The 16,119-nt window shown below is 35.8% G+C and overlaps 1 non-coding gene across 1 annotated transcript; it reads right to left on the reverse strand.

Moving 5' to 3' along the window:
- Positions 1 to 1,907: 1,907 nt before the first annotated feature.
- On the reverse strand, positions 1,908 to 2,014 carry LOC128287416 (small nucleolar RNA R71). Its single transcript, XR_008278115.1, has one exon. It is a non-coding gene; the product is annotated as a small nucleolar RNA R71 (small nucleolar RNA).
- Between the last annotated feature and the right edge of the window lie 14,105 nt (positions 2,015 to 16,119).

Here is a 16,119-nt window from a genome sequence, read left to right on the forward strand (position 1 = left end):
AGTAAAAAGAGCGAGAAACGGACCAAAAACGGAGAAAATGGGTCAACGTAGGAAATCAACACGGCCTGGACTTCCTCACACGGATAGTTCACACGCTCGTGTCTATTTAATAGATTGCAACACGACCTAAGTCACCTCACACGGGTGTGTCCCTATCGAGCCCAAGTTTAGTCCGATTCGAAAAAGGCCACTCTTGAGGATTTTGAAGCATTCTAAAGCCTATATAAACACCCTAGGAGGTACCTATAGAGGACACACAGAGTAGGAGGAAAGGAATTAATCGAAGAAAGCCAATTGATCCATCTCAGAAGCCGGATTCTCCTTCAAGACTAAAGATCTCCTTTTAATTTCCTTCAGGGGCTTTTGGGTTTCCTTTATGTTTTGTTATTATTCTTCTGAGATGTTTCCTTTTACACTTATGAACTAAATCCCCTAAATACCTAAGGGGAATAAAACTTAAGACAGATCATGTTATTATTTTCTGAATTATATGATAAATACTTGATTTGTTCTTAATTATGTGTTCTTAATTATTGTCTTAATATTCTAGGATGTTGATTCAAGTATTGATGTGCTTATTCAGAGGAGAAAAAGTCTCTGTATAGGAGTAGATCTAGCATAATTAAGCGGAGTTGATTTCACCCCTAGACATAGGGCGACATAAATCTGCCGAATTAGGGTCAAACCTAATAAGGGAATCCATAGATCGAGTTAATGCAACACTAGGGGTTTTAATTAGAAAGAGATTTCAATTAATCAACCTAGGGTTAGACATTGTTAGTCTCGAGAGAGATAATAATATAACTTAGGAATTTCTACGGATCAAGTCAAGTGAATAAATTGTCTGGTTCAGAGTCAAGTAACAAGTGAAGTCTAAATGGATTTTTCCCTTAGGTTTTGTCTAAATCAATCAGTTTTCCCAAAAGTATTTCCCCAATTTACTTCCTGTGCATTCTTAGTTTAGTTAATTAATTTAGATAAAAAAATCCCTTTATTTTTAGGCTAGATAATAAAAAGAAGGTTAATACTAGTACTTTTAGTTCCTGTGGGTTTGACATTCTGGTCTTGTTATAAACTATACTACTGTTCGATAGGTGCGCTTGCTTTCATCGTGATAATAGTTCGTTTTCAAGTACGATCAATCATAAATATAAAACTTATCACGCACATCAAGTTTTTGGCGTCGTTGCCTGGAAACTAAGATATTAAGAACGCTTAATTTTTATTACTTTAGCAATTTATTTTATTGCAATTTAATTTTTATTTTAATTTTTGTTTATATCACTACATTTTCTTTTATTTACTTCTGGCAGGTTTTTATAGTTTATGACTAGAAGAAACCCGTCAGGACCATTACTTTTTGGCAATAAGATTGAAAGCATAGCTCGCAGAAACAAAAGAGAAATAAGGCAAAACCTAAGAAACATAGAGGAAGGACAAGAGGAAGATATCCATAATACAACCGAGGAGATGGCTGAAAATCAAAATAATCAGCTTCCTCCTGTGGTTTCTACAGATCTAATAAATCAGAATCCTGTTCCTCGTACTATGTATGATTATGCTAAACCTACTTTAACAGGAGCTGAATCGAGTATAGTTAGACCAACTATTGCTACAAATAATTTTGAACTGAACCTAACACAATTCAAATGATATAACAGTTTGTTCAGTTTGATGGTTTGCAGGATGAGGATCCAAATACTCATTTGGTGAATTCTCTGGAGTTTTACGACACATTTAAGATCAATGGCATTTCTGATGATTCCATTCGCCTTCGGTTATTTCCCTTTTCATTGAGGAATAATGCTAAACAGTGGTTGAACTCATTACCACGAGGGTCAATCACTAATTGGGAACAAATGACTGAAAGGTTTTTACTTAAATATTTTCTACCGGATAAAACGGTTAAGTTGAGGAATGATGTCTCTTCTTTTGTGCAGATGGATCTAGAAACACTCTATGATGCATGGGAGAGATACAAGGACCTATTACGAAGGTGCCCTCACCATGGGTTACTTTATGGTTATAGGTTCAGACTTTTTATAACGGTGTGAACCCCTCAACTAGACAACTCATTGACGCAGCCGCCGGTGGAACATTAAACAACAAAACACCTGAAGGGGCTTATGAATTTATTGAAGAGATGTCACTGAATAACTATCAGTGGCAAGTCATGAGAACAAAGCCAACAAAAGTAGCCGGTGTTTTCAACCTCGACGCGGTTACTCTGCTATCTAACTAGGTAGAACTGTTAAATAAAAAGATTGACGGTTTGTATCGTTCTACACAGGTACATCCAGTGATGAGGTGCGACTCTAATGGAGGAGGAGTACACACAAAATATCAATCCTTCAACCTTAGCACCGAGGAGGAACAAGTTCAATATATGGGTAATAATAATTCTAGATCTCAAAATAACCCATATAGTAACACTTATAATGCAGGTTGGAGGAACCATCCCAATTTCTCATGGGGTGGTCAAGGAAATCAAAGGCCACAACATCCCCCAGGTTTTCAACAACCACCTTACCAGCAGGAAAAGATGCCGAACCTTGAGGAGATACTAACGAAATTTATCTCAGTGTCAGAGACTCGTTTTCAGAATACCAAGACAGCACTAAAGAATCAACAAGCATTGATTTAGGGGCTCGAAACCCAGATAGGCCACCTCGACAAACTAGTTTCTGAATGACCACAAGGTAGCTTGCCGAGTAATACTGAATCGAACCCAATGGAACAACTCAATACGATTACCGTTCGAGATAAGGAAGGGTTAGTTGAACCTGAACCAAAACCGAGGCAAGGAATTATGGTAAGTAAAGGTAAAGGTGAGACGGACCACAATGAGCAAAAATTGGTAAGTAGAGAGTACAAACCTCGTATGCAATACCCTAGTGCGACAAGGAAAGACCACACAGATGAACAATTTGGTAAATTCCTTAAACTATTAAAGAAATTACACATTAACTTACCGTTTATTGAAGCTCTTTCGTAGATGCTGGACGCAGTTAAATTCTTAAAGGAGCTTCTAGAAAATAAACAAAAGTTGGATGAGGTGTCACATGTAGAGTTGAACGCAGTTTGCTCAGCCGTTCTACAAAATAAGCTACCCAACAAGTTGAAAGGTCCAGGGAGTTTTACGATTCCTTGTTTAATTGGTAGTTTGAACGTGAACAATGCATTGGCTGATTTAGGGGTGAGCATTAATGTTATGCCTTATAAAATTTTTAAACAACTAGGTCTTGGGAAACCCAAACAAACTAGGATGAGCATTCAATGGGCTGATAAAACCATTAGATTTCTTAGGGGTCTCATTGAAGATGTTCTTGTGAAAATTGATAAATTTATATACCCAGTAGACTTTTTTGTTCTAGATAAGGAAGAGGATACTAACATACCATTGATTTTAGGACGACCCTTTTTAGCAACTATTAGAACCATTATTGATGTTGGTACAGGTGAACTCACACTTCATGTGGGTGATGAAACAATCACTCTTCAAGCTCGTAATTTGAATAACACATTGAATATTGAGGGTGGTTGTATAAATCATGCTACTAATACTAATCATGTGGTGCAACCTTCTTTGCAGGAAACGCATTCGAAGAGCATTCATGAGTCATGTTCAAGTAACAACAAAAGACCAATCTATGAAGAACGAAGACTTCTAGTCGATTAACTAGATGAATGGCGAACACCTGTCAAGGAGAAACCAAAAGCATACGTAAAATCGAAGCGGCACTACAATGAACATAAGGATGAAATAAAGCAAATTAAAGTTGGGAACAAAGTATTATTAGATGAAAATGATCCCCGATTTGCTACTCTAGAGTACAATACGGACAGAACGCCTCCTTTCATGGTAATGAACATCTTCCCACATGGTACATTCGAGGTAACACATACTGTATTCGAAACTTTTAAGGTAAATAATACTTGACTCAGACCTTATTTTGATAAAGTTAATAGTAGAGGTGAGGAGTCTCAACTCCTCAATCCACCATAATCACACAAAATTGAGGTAAGTCGAGCTTAGACTATAAATAAGCACTTCTCGATATGCAACCCGAGCACTAACAGTGTTGATTTCTTTATAATTTTAGTTTTTAAGATCTAAATCATTAACTGAGTCCTTAAACACAGATTTTTCAAATCCACACGGCCAAGCACACGGGCGTGCCTCAGGTCGTGCTCATACCACGGGCGGAGACACGGTGGTGCGATACGGCCGTGTGAAAACAGAGTAAATTTTTCATAAAACACAGGATTCGATACGTTGCCACGACCGTGTGACATGGCCATGGGCAATTCTGCCAAATCAACACCGACGTGCGACACACCCTTGTTTAAAGCCGTGGTAGAAACTGAGAAATTAACACGGGCATGTGACACGCCCGTGCCCATCACCAGTGGTCGAACCTATCAAAATGACACGAGCGTGCGCATACATACACAGGCGTGGGAGAAGCGAACGAAGCAAGACACGGCCGTGTGCACCAACACGCCCAAAGAACACGGGCATGGCCCAAATTTCATACGCGCCCAAATTTGAAAATCAAGAAACACCCGAGCTGAAATAAGGGCACACTGGCGTGCCCCACAGCCATGTGCCCCAATATCTATATAAACCCTCACTATTCATCACCCCCTTCCCCAATACCCTAACCCTAGCCGCCGCAATCTTCTTCCCCTACCGACCGGTCACCCCCTAACTCTCCTTTCTTCTTCCATTTTTTTCCTCCTCATACACCATTTCCCCTTTCTTTTCTATTTTCTCCCTTCTTCTCACCCTTGCAAGCCCCCATTGCGAACCACACGGTCTCACTACCCATGCTCATGGCTGACCCATACCCCCACCATCACGCCGTCGCTCCTCCGGCCACCAGTCCTCCACTAACAGTTTTCTCTTCTTTTTCATTTCCTTTTGATGCTTACTATCATGACTTTATTACTTACATTTTGCTGCTAATTGCTTATCATAACATTCTCATTCTTAGGATCTATTTCATCCATTTCGTGTTGAATTTAGTCATGATATTACTATGTCATTTGTCATAAAATTTATGTCATCAAGTTAGACTTGTTAGTGTCATTAGTTTGGTTGGATTTGTTAGTTTAACTATATTCATGGTTAATTCTTGAATTTGTTAGCATATGTTATTTTCTCGTTATTCTTGTAGATACACCTTGTCAAACCCATGAGGGAAAAAGACTGTCGTCCCTACCTTGAGGAAGCGAAAAGGACCAGATCCTCCTCGGGTCCTACTAACAAGGTGCGCCACCTTTTCCTACAGTTTCCCTTGGGACCCCAGGAGGAAATTTTTTAGATACTATGGGCTCGACCCTTAGGTGTCAGCCGTTGCATTGATTGGACCACCCTAGAGCAGATCCAACTCGCTGACGCACTTTGGGCTCTCCTAACGACTGACCCGTGGGGGATTTTTTTCGAGATTGTTGAGCCAACGTACCTCGAGCTCACACTCGAACTCTATTCAACCTTCCATCTTCAAGTCGTTATGATAGAGTTCGATGATCCTGGAATGGTCCAGTTCCATCTCAGCGGTTTAGTTCACCAGTTGAGAGTGCCTGAATTCTGAGCCACGTTAGGACTATACACGAAGGAGTTCATGGATGACGACGACTTCGCCAGCCTCCATCGCCACATCCACTACTCTCCTTCAAATTGCCGGAGGGTCCTCGTCCCTGCTTCGGCCACCTATGACCCTATTTGCTCCAAGGCATCGGCTCTCACCCCATCCCTGAGATACCTACACGCCATCCTAGCCCACACCCTGACAGGATGGCGAGAGAGCATCGGCATCGAAAACACTAACGACGTCTATTTTTTATGGAGCATGGTGCATGGACACGTATTTGACCTCTCCTATTTCATTGCCCTTGCCATTCGCATCAGACGGAGTGGCATAGGAAGGGAGTCATTTCCATCGGCCCTTATGTGACTCGCCTGGCGCGATACTCAGGTCTTCTCAACATGGTGACACAAGCATCCTCCCTCACACTCATCGATCAGATGTCCCCACAGGGCATCTCGAGTATGCTCCACATGAGGATGATCGAGCGACGACGTGGATTTGATCCTCCTCAATACCGCCTCATCCAGTCAGCCGAGCAGGAGGACCCAGAAGACATTACTTGTAACACCCCTATCCCGTAACCGTCGCCAGAATAGGTAAGGGGCATTACCGGACTTGTAACTCATGTCGAACAAAGAAAATTTTGAACTTTTTCTTGAAATAAAGATCGTTCATTTAAATAAGTACTAAGCACAACCAGAGGTAAAATTTAAACTTCACTAAGTAAACATTCAAAAGATGCCATTTTCGCATGGCTTATATACATTAACCAAAAATATTCTTCCGCCACTAGTCTATTCTATACATGCCATTAAATAATTCTAAACATAACAGTAACAAGCGGTGGATAGTGATAGTGTGACTAGTTACTGACGATCCCCGAGCCTGTAGCTTCGTAATGAGATCTATAAAACAGAGGAAATAGAGTAAACGGAGTAAGCATTACAATGCTTAGTAAGTTTTAAGCAGTGTGAACAGATAACAATCAAATTATAACATCGTTGTTCGTATATTTTATTTCACTCTTCCTTCGGGCATACCATCCCTTTTACCGAATATGCACAACTCATCATATACAATAGGCAGTTAAACTTTCACATAAAAGTGAGCTCATGTGACAGAAATATATTGTATGATTTCACATAACCTCTCACACTGATCCGATGTCACATAATCATAGGAATAGTCTCATAGATTGCTCTCGTATGCATCACATAACTACCTTATGATTTAGTTCAAATCAAGCTCACATATAAACTTGGAGTACATACCTATTTAACCTTTCGCATTGAATATATTTATAAGCAATTCTTATTACGAAGTCTTATAGCTTTAACCTCTACTCGGATTATCGGCGAGACCTTTAGCTCAGACGAAATCTCCACACGAAGTTATCGGGTCTTACCCGGACAATCTCCACACCGTAGTCATCGGGTCTTACCCGGACAAAATCTCCACAACGTAGTCATCGGGTCTTACCCGACAAAATCTCCACACGTAGTCATCGGGTCTTACCCGGAATATATTTCCAAGTTTCATGTACATTTAATCACATGTTACAACATTCACATCGACTGTCATATTTGTAATTCATTTGCCTCATCAAATATCTAATAATACACACCTTTCACATTGGTCGTTCGGCCACAATATATGCACATCGCCTACATATTTCACACTAGCCATTCGGCTTTACCACATATACATATCTCATATATATATTTCACATTGACCATTCAGCTTTACCACATATATGCATCTTCATATTCACCATATTGGCCATTCGGCCTTATCACACATATGCATGCTCACATTCATCACATTGGCCATTCGGCCTTATCACCTATATGCATGTTCACATTCATCACATTGGCCATTCGGCCTTATCTCATATATACACATTCACATTCATCACATAAAATCCTAAATCAAAATATAAATTTTCATGTATTCACATCACAATTATCCAAATATACTTCACATACCACATATACTATCATGTATACACTTTGTCTTGGCCAAATCTACATCAATCATTTTCCAGTGAATAATTCAATTTCACGCCATACTATCATTTCATAATCGAATACTCATAAACTTACAATTTCACAAATTTTAATATCAAAGATCCGTCTAACACTCATATATCGTTTTACAATATCACGATTTAGAATTCACGTATGGGTTTAATCAATAGCTTATGAGCAACTAAAACAAGTTTTATCCATGTTTACAACAAAATCACATATTCACTACAAGCTATTTTCTTGAGCAATAGTCACTAAATTATTTATAACTGGAGCTACAAAACTCCATATCACTTGCCGTTAATTTTCCCTGAATATAGACTCATATATCTTCCACCCATAAAATTTCCAGAATTTTAGGTTTAGCCAATCAATACCATATTTTTCTTAAAGTTTCCCTGTTTCCTTTGTTTGACTAATCGACCACTCTTCACTACTGAATCAAATTTTTCATTGTACAGAATTCATAATGTGTTCTATTTGATTTCATTTGAAACTATACTCATTAAGGAGTCTAAGAATATAAATCTTATCTTATAACCATTTTTTTACAAATTATAATGATTTTCAAAAAACAGAACAAGGGATTTAGGAGTCATTCTGACACTGTCCCACACAACTTTAAATATATCTTTATAGGAAATTTCTTTGCTTCCACGGTCTCTTTTATAAGAAAATAGACTAACTAAGCTTTGATTACATATTTTATTCAGCCTATAATTCCACACCAACAATTTATAGTGATTTTCTAAAATCATGTTACTGCTGCTTTCCAAAGCAAATTATTACAATTTGCTCTTAAATTTCCAAGTCCAAACACTTATGAACTTACCATTTGAGTTTAAGACATGTCATGGCCACATCATATCTTATTAAATCAACTCATTATGTCCTATTATGATTGATTTTACTCAACGTTTAATCACTTAAAACTTACCTTGGATGTTGTCAAACGATTTCGGCGGTTATTCGATCACTTTTTCCTTTCCTTTATCCAACTTTGGTCCTCTAAGCTCTTGAGCTAAATCATACAAATTTAACTTATTAAAGTCTCATTATTCTAGCTTATGGCCGAATATGACAAGGAGTTTGATAGGTCATATGGCCACCTTTAGTTCAAATACAAAATGGTCATACGCATTTTTAATCACATTGAGAAATTTAATACAATTAATCTAACATTTCCTCATGTGCACCTTTATGACCGAAAACACACATCATTAACCTAATATCAATTACTAAGCACTTTAGCAATTTCTCCTTGAGCCGATTATCCAAGTCAAGATAGATTCATCATCATGCTTACCTATAACCGAACATATGCAACACCAATCCATCTATTCATTCATGCGTGCATCTTATTCAAGCATGTATATCTACAACCGAATTCATCATATAAATAACTATGAATTTACTCAAACAATATCAATACCACACATGGTGCTCAAACCCTTTTTCAATTTCAAAACTCGGCTAGTACAACTATATACACTAGTAAATCAAACACTAACATTTGCACTTCACCTTACTACCATTTCTCATCCAAATAACGTGAACAACAACCATATTTCTCTTCTACTTCCTACCATGGCAGAATGCATCAAAACACCATACCATTTCAATTTTGGTCATGGTTAAACAAAGAACATAATGTCTAACTCAAAAATGCTAAAAAGAAAATTCAAAAGTCATCAATCCACCATCACATGTATCATTACAAAGCTTCACTTTTAGCATACAATTGACATCAACACCAATCCACCTTAGCCGAATATCATCTCCATGACATAGCAAAGATTTGAACCATGGGCTAGGTAGAACTCAAGCTAACAACTAAAAGCATGCATGAATGTCATGGAACAACATCAACATACCTTAACCTTGATACAAGTATGGCCGAACCTCTTCCTAATCCTCTTCCAAGCCGAACATGAAGTAAGAGAGCACCTTCCTTCTTCCTTCCTCCTTAGAACTTTCGGCCAAAAATGCAAAAGGATGGACACTCTTTTTTTTTTCTTTGTTTTCATCATTTTCCCTTCCATTATTTTATTACCATGCTCCTTATTTTATCATTCCTCCCATGAAACACCAACATAACATGTTTATGACATGTTTTGCCCATCACACTTTGTCCACCCTATTTGTCATGGCCGGCCACTACTAATTAGGGGGAAATTGACATGCAAGTCCACCCTTTTTATTACATGCACTAATAGATCCTTATGTTTTGACCTATCACATTTCAAAAGTGTCACACATAAGTCCTATTGACTAAATTCACATGCAATTTACTAAATCGAAGCTTAAAACTTTCACACATTCATATTCACATATTTTAGACAATAAATATCATATTCAAATAATTTGGTGACTCGGTTTAGCGGTCCCGAAATCGGTTTCCGACTAGGGTCACTTTAGGGGTGTCACATTACTGATGATGTCCCTCCACCTCATAAGGATCCACCCTCTCAACCACCACCTATTCATCGACCAGTTCATGCGCTGGCTTCACTTTCTGACATTTCTAAGTGCCTTACTCGATTCGAGCTGCAATATTTTCAGCGCTTTGATCACATTGATGCAACCTTACATCAGATTTGTCAGCATCTTCGCATTTCATCGCCACCTCCACCTCGTGAACCATCTGGCAATGAAGATTTTTGATGACTTTTATTTATTATTTCTATGGTTTTATTTTTATTTTTATTTGTTTTTAACTTACTTTTTATTTTATTTTATTTTATTTCTCTTTAATACTATTTTTACTTCATCTTTAGGTTTTATAATTTATATCCAGTAATTTATATTTTCGACCATTTCTTTATGAGTAATCATGTTACTTTATATTTCCTAAAGAGTTAATGATTCTATCGCAGTTATGAAGAGCTCCAAAGCTCACTATTACTTAGGAATTTGCTACTCCACTGGAAAAGGTTCCCCATAACTGCCATTTCCTGCTCGACCATGACCATAGCTACCACCAAATATAATATTCTTTTGGCACAGGATTTGTGGACTAACGAACCTCTACCACCACCGGAGTATCCTCCTCCAATCTCACACTTGCCTTACTTGACTACTCTCCATGAATCTAATTCAAGGATTCCATTTAACATTCAGGAAGTTTCACCTCTCTCCCTATCTTATGATCTTATATCTATATTTTTCAGTAAATCTATCTTTGTACATTGAGGACAATGTACATCTTAAGTGTGGGGGGATTATTTATATCATTATTAGAAAAATCCATGAATTTTATCTTATTCTCACGTGACTCACTCATATCACTATTAGAATGAATTTTGATTAATTTATAATTTTTATTGATATGTTTTGAATTAAAACATAGGCATTTATTTATTGATTGTTTAAACTTTAAAGAATTAGATATTCAAGCATGATAAGTTGATTTTTGAAAATTAAAATTTTTAGGTTGTTTCCCTAAGTTTAGGTATTATCTTGATTTGAAATTCACAGGATTAACATCAAAGAGCCATAATTTTTGTGAGATCTTGAGCCTTTAGAGCATATTCTAACATCTCGAAAAAGGGCCTAAATGGAATAGTGTTGCGAAACCACAAATCTGAGATAGAAAAGTTTATTTCGATTAATTTTTATGATTTACCGAGTGATTAGATGCATGTGTTAGACTATTGATAGGAAATTTTATAGATTGCATGTTTAATTTGCCTATTAGGGTTTATTTGCAGAAGTTGCTGTAATAGCCCGATTTAGGGCCTAAACGGAACGATGGTTTTAGAACCATGAATTTGAAGTCAAAAAATTTATTACGATTAAGTTTTAAGGTTTATTTATTGATTAAAATATTGTGTAAAATTATCGTTAAGTAATTTTACTGATAAAGTGCTTAATTGGACTTTTAGGACTAAATTACAAAAGTTGCAAAATATGTGTTCTAATTCATAAGTACTTGATTGAAATGGGGGTTTAAAGAGGAGGTCCTTAAATGGTAATTAGACCATTATATTTTGTTTGGACAAAAATGGGCATGAATAGGACAAAATTTTAAAGAAAGGCCCTTAAGGGCATTTTAGTCATTTGGTAATTAAAAGAAATAAAAAGGGAAAATAAAGCCAAAATTGACTCATCTTTTTCATGGAGGCTGAAATTAGCATGGGGGAAGCCATTGCTAGGGTTTTCAAGCTTTCCAAGCTCAATAGTAAGCCCATTCTAGCCCCGTTTTTCAAGTTCTTTACGATTTTGGAATCCCGGTAACTTGATTAAGCTTATTCTAGCAATAATTTAAGCTAGGGTTCATATTTGGAAAAATACCCATAGGTGAAATGTGTTTATTTTGATGTTTTATGGTAGTATATGAAGGCTGAAATTATGTTAAACAACTTTTGCTAAGCGGTTTTAAGCAAAAATGAGTAAAACGGCTTAATCGGTAAAAGTTGTTATTTTTCATAACTATGTGTTAGAGTGAGAATTTGATGTTACCATAGAAGGGGAAAATGATCACTATATCATTAAACATAAGAATAAGGGATGAAGTTTAACTCCCGAGCCTAGGGCAAAAGTGTAAATATGCAAAAGTTTAGGGGCAAAATTATAATTTTGCCAAAGTTTGGGTTAAGGACTATTTTGAATAGTAATTTAATTAAATAAGTAAAATATGATGTTTTAGATCCCGAAAAATGAGATTTGAATCTAGAATGGGAGAAAAATTGAAAATCGAGAAAGTTGGTAAAATGGCCGTTTTAGTATCGACGTAAGTTCATATGTATAATAAGCATTAATTTATGCATGTTTCAATGTAAAATTGATATATTTACTATGATTGTCGAGGTGTTGAAAGTAAGTATAATTATGATGATTTAAATGTTCAATATTAATTCGACATGGAAATGAGAAAGTATGTAAGTTTGTATGTAAATAATACATTATCTTTATTATGTTTTTGTATTTCAGCATATTTTATGTATTGTAGCTGATTTTTGAATCATAATTGACTATTGGAAGTATGGAATCAAGCATTAGAAAGAGAGAGAAATCCCGGTTGAACCTTTGGAAAGATTGGATGATACAGATAGTATGTAGCTAGGTCACATGTATGGTGCTGAGTGCACATCATGTGTACAAGAGAGCTACGAGACATTATGATGTAGCTAGGTCGTATGGGTGACACTATGTGTACACCATGTAGACAAGAGAGCTACGGGATATATGTAGCTAGGTCACATGCGTGGTTCCAGGTGAAGGACACCATGTAGATAAGAGAGCTACGAGATAAACTGGCTAGGTCACATGGGTGGTACTAAGTGTTCACCATCTGTACAAGAGAGCCAAAATTATGTGTACAATCGAGCTAGGTCACATGAGTGGTGCTAAGTGAAGGCCACTATGTGTACAAGAGAGCTTCGATTTTAAAGGTGGGCTGTGTGCGATACCATTGCGTACCTGTTATTATTCCGAAGTGTTCAACTGGCAAATTGATTAAATGAAATTGTGTATGACTTTATGATGATAAGCATAAGTATATACGTGTGTAACTTATGAGCAATATGCTCGATATGTGATTGGAAATTGGAAAGATTGTTATGGGAAAGTGATGAATACAATTGAAGTGTGAAAGATCAAAATTGACAATAAAACTGTTCTGGATAGTTGCAGTGACGTGAATCTAAAAATTTACCAAATATAGTAGAAATTGAACTGAGACTGAATAAGATATCAAATTAGAGCTTAATGAGTCTATTTTCATATAACAGAAACAAAGCAAGCAAAGGAATTCTATATTATGAGATATTTAAGTTTTTGAGAGACTGGTTCAGAATGACTACGTGATCCCCTGTTCTGACTTGGAAAAATCATTAAAAATTGTAAAAAAATAATTAGGGGATATAATTTATATGCTTTGAAATTTTGAATGAGTCTAGTTTCAAATGAAATAAATGATAACATCCTTTAAATTCTGTACGAGGAGAAAATTTATTCGTAGTGAAGAGTAGTCAGAACAGTTGAGCAGTGAAACAGGGGTAAGTTTAATGAATAAACTGTACTAATTGGATAGACCAAAAATTTTGAAAATTTTATGGTAAGAATATATGTGAATCTAGTTTCATGTAAAATTAACAATTTGTAATTTTGAGATCTATAGCTCTAGAAATAAATAATTTAGTTGCTGGTACTAGGCTAGACAGCTTATTTTGAACCTGTTTATGATTGTAATAGTGAAAGTATATGTGTTTGTGATGGTAATATTCCGGGAACATATTGTGACTTTGTTTAAAGTATGATAATGTATTGTTTATTAATATTTACATACTTACTTACTAAGCTATAATGCTGACTCCATTCCTTTCTTTTTTCCTATAGTGTCGCAAATGTTAGCTCGAGTTAGAGGTCGCCGGAGGTTAAATCACACTATCAAACTATTGATCGATATATAAAGGTTTTAAAGTATTTTAAGTCTTTGGCATGTATGGAGACTCGTTTAATTGTTATTAAGTTACTAGGAATTGGCTTAAAATACTGACCTATGTTATTTGAAGGTCTTTATTGTATAAAGTCATTTAATATAGATAGTCTTGATTATGTTATTAATTAAATGATGCAATTTATGAATGTGCATGCTTGCCTATGTGTGTGGTTGAATTAAAGCATGATATGGGCCTTGTAAGCTCCTTTTAAGGGACAGCTTGAATGTGTTTGAAAAAGTTTTAAATTAGAGTGAAACTATGAATCGGTTTTTATACAATGATTAGTGATTAAGTCTGGTAATGCCTCGTACCCTGTTCTAGAGTCAAACACGGGGAAGGGGTGTTACATTTAGTGGTATCAAAGCTATGGTTTAGTCGGTTCTCGGACTTACCTAGTATGTGTAGGAGTTAAGCTATACATGCCATATTACTACCTGTGATCGTGTGATGCCTCCCGATCCAGATGAAATAGTTTTGTTGAGACAGAAGTGTTTTCCAACCGAGCTACCATCGACAGTGTAAAAAGGTGTTAAGTAAGTTCGTATAATTTGGTGGATATATTGGTGTACTTAAATTGATCTTGGTGACTTGTGATGATATGTGTGAGATCAAGTGTAAAATTAAATAGACATAAGTGGAGAAATATGGAAAAGTGAAAAGAAACGAAAGTCTACCTCGTTATAAACTCATCCATGTTCGTTTGACATTGACATGATATTATGTGTCTAACTTATTTGACTAAGTGAATGTGATAAATAGATTTACTCAAATTTTGGAATGTATGTTTGAGTGCATTTGTTTTAAAATATGACTATGTGTGTAAGTCTGTCTAAAATGAATTATATAACTGTGATAATATTAAGATGAAATGAGACTCGTAAAAGGTAAGAGTACTAGTTCATGATGTTTATGTGATAATGAATGAGTCGTGAATAAGAATTTCTTTTGGAATATGAAAGATGAGATGAAGGGAAAGTTTATATTATGATAAGTGTACATGTTGATTGGCAATTGTGTGATGCTATGAGTGTAACTTGTGAAATTAAATGAATGTTATGAGTAATTCTATTTGAGAATTATGAACGCATGTATAAGTGTATTTTTTTGTATAAGATGATAGGAGGGTTGTGTAAAATGAATATGCATGTTGAGTTATTTGAAGCAAATTATATATATATTGATGAGTGTTAAGTTATATGCATGAATATATAAGAGGCAAGTTAGAAGTGTTACAGCCTCACCCTCTTCCAATAAGATTAATTGATGAGAATGGTTTAATAAATGAACTCAGTTGTAGAAAAGATGTCAGGTTAATATGAAGATTTTCTGAATTCTGAAATGTTACAGTTAAAGAAAGATTAGCTTAGTTAATTAACTCATCCAGGTATGAAGCTTAAAGTATATGATTGCTGGATTTTTTTAAAAAAAATAAATTTTGATTGTGAATGAGATAATGTGGATTTAGTAATGATAAAATTAGACAGAATAATAATGATTGAGTTGTATTAATAGCTGAACGCAGAGTTTTGGGTTAAAAAAAAAAGTGAAAGCAAATTTGAGAATTGGAAATAGTTTTCGGTTAATATAGAGGTCATGCCGAGTTGAAACTTAGTTATATTGGATTTCAATTTGATAGTGGGATGATTTTGAAAGTACTACTTTGAATAAAATTTGTTTGGAGATGTTTACGAAATTTTGAGAAAAGATATTGAATCTTTTTACCGGTAAGATTTTCGGGGACGAAAATCCATAAAGGGGGGAGAAATGTAACATCTCGAAATAGGGCCTAAATGGAATAGTGGTTGCAAAACCACAAATCTGAGATAGAAAAGTTTATTTCGATTAATTTTTATGATTTACCAAGTGATTAGATGCATGTGTTAGAGTATTGATAAGAAATTTTATAGATTGCATGTTTAATTTGCCTATTAGGGCTTATTTGCAGAAGTTGTTGTAACAGCCCGATTTAGGGCCTAAATGGAACGATGGTTTTAGAACCACGAATTCAAAGTCAAAGAATTTATTCTGATTAAGTTTTAAGATTTATTTATTGAT

The sequence above is a fragment of the Gossypium arboreum genome, chromosome 13, assembly GCF_025698485.1.
Source record: "Gossypium arboreum isolate Shixiya-1 chromosome 13, ASM2569848v2, whole genome shotgun sequence".
Classification (NCBI taxonomy): domain Eukaryota; kingdom Viridiplantae; phylum Streptophyta; class Magnoliopsida; order Malvales; family Malvaceae; genus Gossypium; species Gossypium arboreum.